Raw genomic sequence first — 7,841 nt, forward strand, 5'->3', positions numbered from 1 at the left:
TAATTTGTTCAAAGGCTTGTCGTTGCTCAGGGCCCCATTTGAAATCGTTCTTCTGGGTCACTTGATAGAGATGGCTTACAATCAGACTGTAATTTGGAATACGCATTCTCCGAAAACCCCCAACACCTAAGAAAGCTTGTGTTTCCTTTTTGCTAGTTGGTGGAGACATGGCTGTTATTTTGTTGATTACATCTATTGGGATCTGATGACGTCTATCTTGCCATTTTATTCCTGAAAACTGGATCTCCCGTGCAGGTCCCTTGACCTTAGTTTGTTTTATGGCAAAAGCAGCTTTCAGAAGGATTTGGACTATTTACTTTCCTTTCTCAAAAACCTCTTCTGCTGTGTTGCCCAACATGATGATGTCATCAATGTATCGCAAACATTCCGGAGCTTCATCCTGTTCTAGTGCATCTGGATCAGTCCATGGCAAATGGTGGGGCTGTGTTTCCACCCCTGGGGCAGTCGATTCCAGGTGTACTGGACCCCCCTCCAAGTGAAAGCAAACTGTGGTCTGCACTCTGCTGCCAAAAGGATTGAGAAAAATGCATTAGCGATATCAGTTGTGGCATACCACCTGGCTGCCTTTGACTCCAGTTCATACTGAAGTTCTAGCATGTCCAGCACAGCAGCACTCAGTGGCAGCGTGACTTCATTCAGGCCATGACAGTCTACTGTTAGTCTCCACTATGTATTAGATTTTTGCACTGGCCATATGAGACTGTTAAAGGGTGAGCAAGTCTTGCTGATCACTCCTTGGCTCTCCAGTCACTGGATCAGTTTATGGATGGGAACCAGGGAGTCTCGATTGGTGTGATATTGTCATTGGTGCACTGTCATGGTAGCAACCGGCACCTGCTGTTCTTCGACCCTCAGCAACCCCACCACAGATGGGTCCTTTGAGAGACCGGGCAAGCTAGACAGCTGTTTAAGCTTCTCCGTACTCAAGGCAGCTATACCAAAAGCCCATCGGTACCCTTTTAGGTCTTTGGGTGCCAGGTCGTCATCCAGGCTGTTATAGATCACCTCCAACATGGTTAATTCCCTCAGGTACTGGATACCTCCCTCAATGTTGGTCCATTTGCTTCAGGAATTTGCAAGTTCTTCCTTGAAGGGATACCTGTCCTTCACACTTGACAGGAATCACCGCCAAAGACTCCTGCCTTTTTTCCAATCCCTTTGTCAATGGCCTTATCCTTAGCAAGGGATCCTAGCTGCTGGGCTTCCTTACCCTCTAATTGCTGACAACTGGGCCCAATATCGCAGCATCAGAGTAACCAGCTGAGAATTAGCTCACCTGGTTGATGGATAAAATCTTTTTGCATATCTCACAGCTCACATAGGAATAGGGATTGGGTGGTTTCTGTCTCATTTATGATTTCAATGTCTTCTTCCTCCTGTTCTTGTGACTGCTCTGCTGCAGAACAGGCTGCCTCTTCTGATTCTTTCTCCTGCTCCCTCTTAGGAGAAGCTTCTTCATCCCTTACTAAATGAGCTGACTTCCACTTCCATTGTTTCTTTTTAGTTATAGGGGTGATTGATATAGTGTCTGGTTTAGCCACAGTGTCTGTTAGTATATTTTCCCTCTCTTCTCCCTGAGGGTGCTGCATAATATGGAGCAGGGTTTGGTAGCTGCTGGCCAGGGCCCAGCACACTGCAGTAAGTTGTGCCTCTTTGGAATAGCCACAGCATTTTTTTTTTTCAAACATTCTATCAGTTCATCAGGGTCCTGTAGTTGTTCAGGAGTGAAGTTCCAAACCACTGGAGGTGAGAAGTTCTCTAGATACCTGCCCATATTCTCCCACATGCTGTGCCACCCATGACCATACTCTCACGGAGCCTGGATCATATTCCTAAATTGCTTGTTAACCTTAGACAAAACTGAACCAATATTCCTAAGAAATACCAATAGAAGTATTTTAACTACCCAAGGATGTTCAAGATACTGAGAAGTTATTGTAATGAGGGAGAAAACATCACCGAAGAAGGTAGTGAAGGTGCCATTCTGTATTTCCTCCACAAAAAACCTCTCAGAGGAAGAGGTATAATTGCTAATTGTCTCCATGAGGTGGTACCCGAAGTACAGTAATGGCTTCAGTACAGACCCCAAATACCAGATTAAGCTCAAGGTCAGTGTTTTAATAACAAATCTCCTAGGCAAAACGTCACTAATCACTACACAGCACAGCAAACTGCAAAAGCCAACACCAATCTTTAACATGTACAGCAAAAAAAGAGCATGGCGTAGATCAGATAAACTAATATCAAGAACAGATGAATCAATATTGTGACCGGCAACTGTTAACAGATATAAATCCCTTCTAATATGCTCTGGTCAATCTGTCATTATCTCAAACCCTTCGAGCCCCACATTGGGTGCCAAAAAGGACTGTTGTGGTTTAACCCCAGCCGGCAACTAAGCACCACACAGCCGCTCGCTCACTCCCCCCACAGTGGGACTCGGGGGAAGAGAACTGGAAGGGTAAAAGTGAGAAAACTCATGGGCTGAGATAAGAACAGTTAATAATTGAAATACAGCAACAGCAACAACAGTAATAATAAATTGTAATGAAAAGTAAAAATGTTAACACGGAGAGAGAAATAGAACCTAAGAAAGTGAAGTGATGCAAATGAAAACAATTGCTCACCACCAACCGACAGATGCCCAGCCAGTCCCCGAGCAGCGGCCCCCCCAGCCAACCTTTCCCCTGGTTTTATTGCTGAGCATGACGTCACATGGTGTGGAATATCCCCTTCGGTCCCGCCTTTGTCTCCTCGCAACTTGTGGTGCATCCCCAGCCTACTCGCTGGCAGGGCAGTATGAGGAGCAGAAGAGGCCTTGACCCTGTGTAAGCACTGCTCAGCAGTAACGAAAACTTCCCTGTACTATCAAGACTGTTCCCAGTGCAAATCCAAAACATAGCCCCATACTAGTTACTATGGAGAAAATGAACTCTACCCCAGCCAAAACCAGCACACTATTTTAAAGGCTTTTAAAATATTTACTGAAGTTGCTTTGGTTTGGCCTCAAATCATCACAGATTAAGTGTATCAAAAAGAGTCCAGGGATGACCACAATGAAGCATGCATTTTGGGGCTGGTCTTTTGGAAGTACTTGCCTAGGAGTAGAGGAAGGGAAGAGAAAGAGGCCACAGAAAAGAAACATAAGCAGAAGGTTGAGCATGGCCAGCTTTCAAATCAGGATGGTTTAAGGTGCATGAAGAGACAGGAGTCAGGTTTGTAACAGGATCTGAATGACTTAAAAAAATAACACTCTCTCCAAAAGTGAGCTGACAAAAAACCAGAGGGAAAATAAGTGGGATGTGTCACAGGTAAAAACAATAATTACGAGGAGGCTGGGAGACTATCAGTTGGCAGAATTTTCTAAGACAATTTTGATTTGCAGACAGCCTTTCAGTGGCTGTAGGCATTTCCTGCTTTGGCTGCAGTTTACTCAGATGTGTAATGGAAACAGGAAAAGATACCCGATGAAGTTAAATGCGGTGTTTTGAAAAGCATGAATAAAGCATGCATAAACCATGGGCTGCTTTTAAAGTCCAATGGAAAAATGCATAAATTCAGGAAATGGTATAAATTGGCATAACTCTATTTGATGGTAATAAAGCCATTTACCTTAGGTGAGTATTTGGCTCTTTTTTGCTCTTGTTGTGCCAAGACTTTCACACTCTCAGGGTGGTTTTATTAATATACTGCTAGCTATTTATTGAACCCCACTTGGCAGGGTTCAAGTACTTCTTCAGAGACGCTGAAAGTCCTGAGTTGACACTGGAAACAATGTACCTCAGAGGCTTTCAGAACTGGCCAGAGCATGTTTTGTGCTGTAGAAGACCGGACCCTTCATGTTCATCTTAAATAAAGTTGATGTCTTGCCTTTTGTTTGATAGCTTCACATGTAATGACCTTGATGCATTAAAATGCAAGATTACTAATGAGAAATATTATGAAGAGCTGAGAGTACTAGAAATCATATGTGGAACAAAACAACTTTGGGGCAATGTAAGTCCCTTTGGACACGGACTACTTCTTCTATTTTTATTTGATTAACACCTAGCATGCTTAGGCCTGGCTCTGTGGCTGCAGCATTTATCAGTTTTCACCACTTAAATAACGTAATACAACGTGTGTGCTCATATGAAACTTCTAGCCACATCTTAAACCAGTATCTAATATAGAGTGTAAAAGTAAATCCTAGCAAATGAATGTACTTAGCTATGTGGTTCTGAACACTGCCAGAGCAGAATGATTGAGGAAGGAGGTACTGACAGCCTTCTGAACTCATTAATTCTCAGGCTGGTCCCTACAGACAGGGCACATACTGTAGCATGGAGGGATGAATGTGGGAAACTCTTGATTCGCTGTTGAGCCAGGACACTCCTCCTGGACCCCCCCAGCACGGAGTGAAGGAGGAAGCTGGAATAAGGCGATATCAATCCCCATCAGTCCCCACCTACACAATATTTATAGGAAAGCTTATTTCCCAGAAGACACAGTTTTATCTGAGATTGCAATACTAACTTAGAACCACATCATGATTTAATTAAAAAGCTTGTACTACATGGAATTAATATGGAAAGGATTGAAACCTGGGTCACTTATAGATACAAAATGGGGTTATTATTAGGAACATATAAAAAAAGCCTGGCCTTTTTCGTGGGCTCACTCGAGAGTGGCTCCATCTGATGAAAGATCATTCTAGACACTGACATCGCATCTGTGCTAATAATGTGTGCAGATGACAGAGAAATTGGCATAGTATTAAATAAGGAAAAAAAGTTACCTGGGCTGTGCAAGCTGAATGGCTTAATTAGGTTGTCACCACGAGCATGATGTGTTTTAATAAAAAGAAAATAATACACATGGAGCAAAACTGCAAGTTCTAGTTTGAGTATGGGAGACTGTCTTGGCATGCAGTCACACAGGGACGCATTTAGTAATCTGTGGTAATCGCCTCAAGGTGAACGCTCAGAGGAACTCCATGGACAAGAAAGCAAATGTCCTGCAGGCATCTGCGGATATCTTGGATCTCAGAGGTACGAAACAGGGCACCAAGCAGAGAAGTGGCTGTGCCCATAGATGTAATGCTCAGTGTAAAATGTTATGTCCAAGCCGGATAGTTGCATTTCAGGAGGAAATTGGAAATTTGAGAAAAAGATAAAAATACAGTAAAGTGAAGTAAAAACTACTACACAAGTCTCATTATATGCAAGGCATTAAACTTAAAAGTTTAGAAGATCACTATAGATAGACATTTAAACGCTGAACAGCTATTTGGTGGTGTGAGCTTTTTGACCTTTCCTTAAAGGCATAATAAAATCTAATCACTGGGAAGTGGAGTTTGAGAAATGGAACTTCAGAATAAGATGTAATTAAGATGATTAACTCCTGGTATCATCTTTCTACTGGATGCTCCATTCTGCCATTATGGTTTTGCACCTCAAGAAATTATGAGAAGTTTATGTCCATCCACAATTTCAAATTTGACTTTAATTTATGAAAGAAAATCTGCATGTTCTGATTAAACAAAGACAAAGAAGCCAACAAAACTAGCTAAGAACTATCTCTGTATTAATTAAACAGCATTGGTCCTTATCTACTTGTTGATTTTATGTTAATGATCATGCCAAGCAGTTAATGCAAAGGATCATACAATTGCAAGAATCAAAGCATTATTCTTTAAATCATAAAAAACCCTAAAAGTAAACATAAACAAAGCCTACAATAATATTCTATTACAAATCCATTACTGGTCCAAACTAAAATACTCATTTAATGAACAGAAATGTCTAACCACATTAACTGTTTGGATGTATTTTGGCTTTCTTTGTGTTAGAGCATATTTCATACCTCAAATGGATCCATCAACTGTTTACTTCAGAATGCCAGGCTTATTACGTCCACTGTTTTTTTACCAGCCTATAAAATCTGTTTGTCTTTTACATTTTAAGGAAATAGAGAGAGTTTCATAAATACCATATGCACTACTGAAGACAAAACTTTCCACATTGTTAGGAGTCTTTGTTTCTTGCTGTTGAAATAGATCTTGGGTCAAAATTCCTAAAAAACCACCCCCCCTTAGAAATATATTAAGGATAGATTAACCTTTGCAGATAACTTTTGTGGAGGTATATGAAAATTTCTTTATAAGGTATCACCCAGCTAGTAGGCCATTTACTCTTTTAGCAAAACAATCCTTACAGAAAATGTTGTGCTGATATGGTAGACACTAGTTAATATGTTGTTAACATGCATGTCGCAGTATTCAACCTATTCTTTAGCATCTGTATGCATCTAAACAAAAGGTATGAAGCCAATGCGATATTTCATTCACTGCTGGGAGCCAGGCTGCTGAAGGAAGTAGCTTTAGCAATAATAACATAGAGAACAGGCTGTGCTGGTGATGCCAGCAGGTAGGTTACCTCCCCCTTCCTCACCCAGCTCCCCCCTGTGTCCCTACTATATCTGCTCCTGATGGGAGATGTAAGATCCACAAAGACCTAAAATTCCTCATTTTGAAATTAATACCTCCATTTGAGCACCTTCAGTGAGATTTGGACAAGTAGGTTGACTCTTCCTCTAGCCAAATACTAATTTAAATTCTTTGGATATTAACCTGACTTCTAAGATGAAAATTACTTGAGTCAGCACCATGACATCTGTTCTATAATTGTGCATGGGGACAAAAAAAATAAAAGATCATTTTTCAAATAAAAGTACTCCTGTGTGATTACTGTGTGTGCTGTTATTGTGGTTTGATAGTCTGTATTTTTGTGAACGATAAAATATGGAATTTGACATAGTAAAATACATTAAAATCTGTACTTGAAAGTTACAAATCGTTAGATTAATTTAGCTTGGTAAGGAGGGTTAAAGAGAAACTAAATAACTGTGTGTGTGTGAGTGTATTCACGTGTACGCACGCGTGTGCATCTGTGATTCACAGAATCATGGAACCATAGAATGCCTTGGGATGGAAGGGACCTTTAAAGGCCATCTAGTCCAACCCCCCTGCAATGGGCACGGACATCAACAACTCGATCAGGTTGCTCAGAGCCCCATCCAGCCTGGCCTTGAATGTTTCCAAGGATGGGGCATCTACCACCCCCTGGGCACCCTGTTCCAGTGTTTCAACACCCTCATTGTAAAAAATGTCTTCCTTATATCTAATCTGAATCTACCCTCTTTTAGTTTAAAACCATCACCCCTTGTCCTATCGCTACAGGCCCTGCGAAAAAGTCTGTCCCCATCTTTCTTATAAGCCCCCTTTAAGTACTGAAAGGCCGCAATAAGGTCTTCCCAGGGCCTTCTCTTCTCCAGGCTGAACAACCCCAGCTCTCTCAGCCTCTCCTCATAGGAGAGGTGCTCCATCCCTCTGATAATTTTTAAATCGTAGTTGTAATTGTAATTGTACCCCATTGTAGGGGACTTGTGTGTTAACATTTCTAATAGAGGGATATTTATCTAACAAACCACAATCAGACAAATCTCTACTTTAAATAGAACTGTGACCGTAAGATAAGGCATGTAAAAAGCTATCTTGCTATCTGGTACTATCAGGGCAGAAACATGAAATTCTTATGGTGAATTGCTCCAGCAAATGCATTCTTAGCAAAACACAGTGTCGGAGAGCTAGACCAGAAGAATTTAGAATAAAAATAAGAGGCACAGTTTGTGTAGTGAGGTTAATTAACCACTGAAACTACTTAATAAAGTGTAGTTGAGTCTTCAGAACTTGACATTTCTAATCAGGATGTACAGTGTTCTCTACAATATATCCTAGCTTAGCTCAGGATTATGAGCCTATGGTAAGAATCTATGGGGAG

General features: G+C 41.2%; 1 long non-coding RNA gene across 1 annotated transcript in view; it reads left to right on the forward strand.

Moving 5' to 3' along the window:
• Positions 1–7,207, forward strand: part of LOC148055783 (uncharacterized) — a 29,466-nt gene extending 22,259 nt beyond the window's left edge. The window contains exon 5 of the long non-coding RNA XR_015705130.1: positions 4,976–7,207. This is a non-coding gene — a long non-coding RNA (uncharacterized LOC148055783). The remainder of the gene's footprint in view (positions 1–4,975) is intronic.
• Positions 7,208–7,841: the final 634 nt, after the last annotated feature.

The sequence above is a fragment of the Nipponia nippon genome, unplaced genomic scaffold, assembly GCF_047370975.1.
Source record: "Nipponia nippon isolate SJK-2023a ecotype South Korea unplaced genomic scaffold, ASM4737097v1 scaffold_2, whole genome shotgun sequence".
Lineage (NCBI taxonomy): Eukaryota > Metazoa > Chordata > Aves > Pelecaniformes > Threskiornithidae > Nipponia > Nipponia nippon.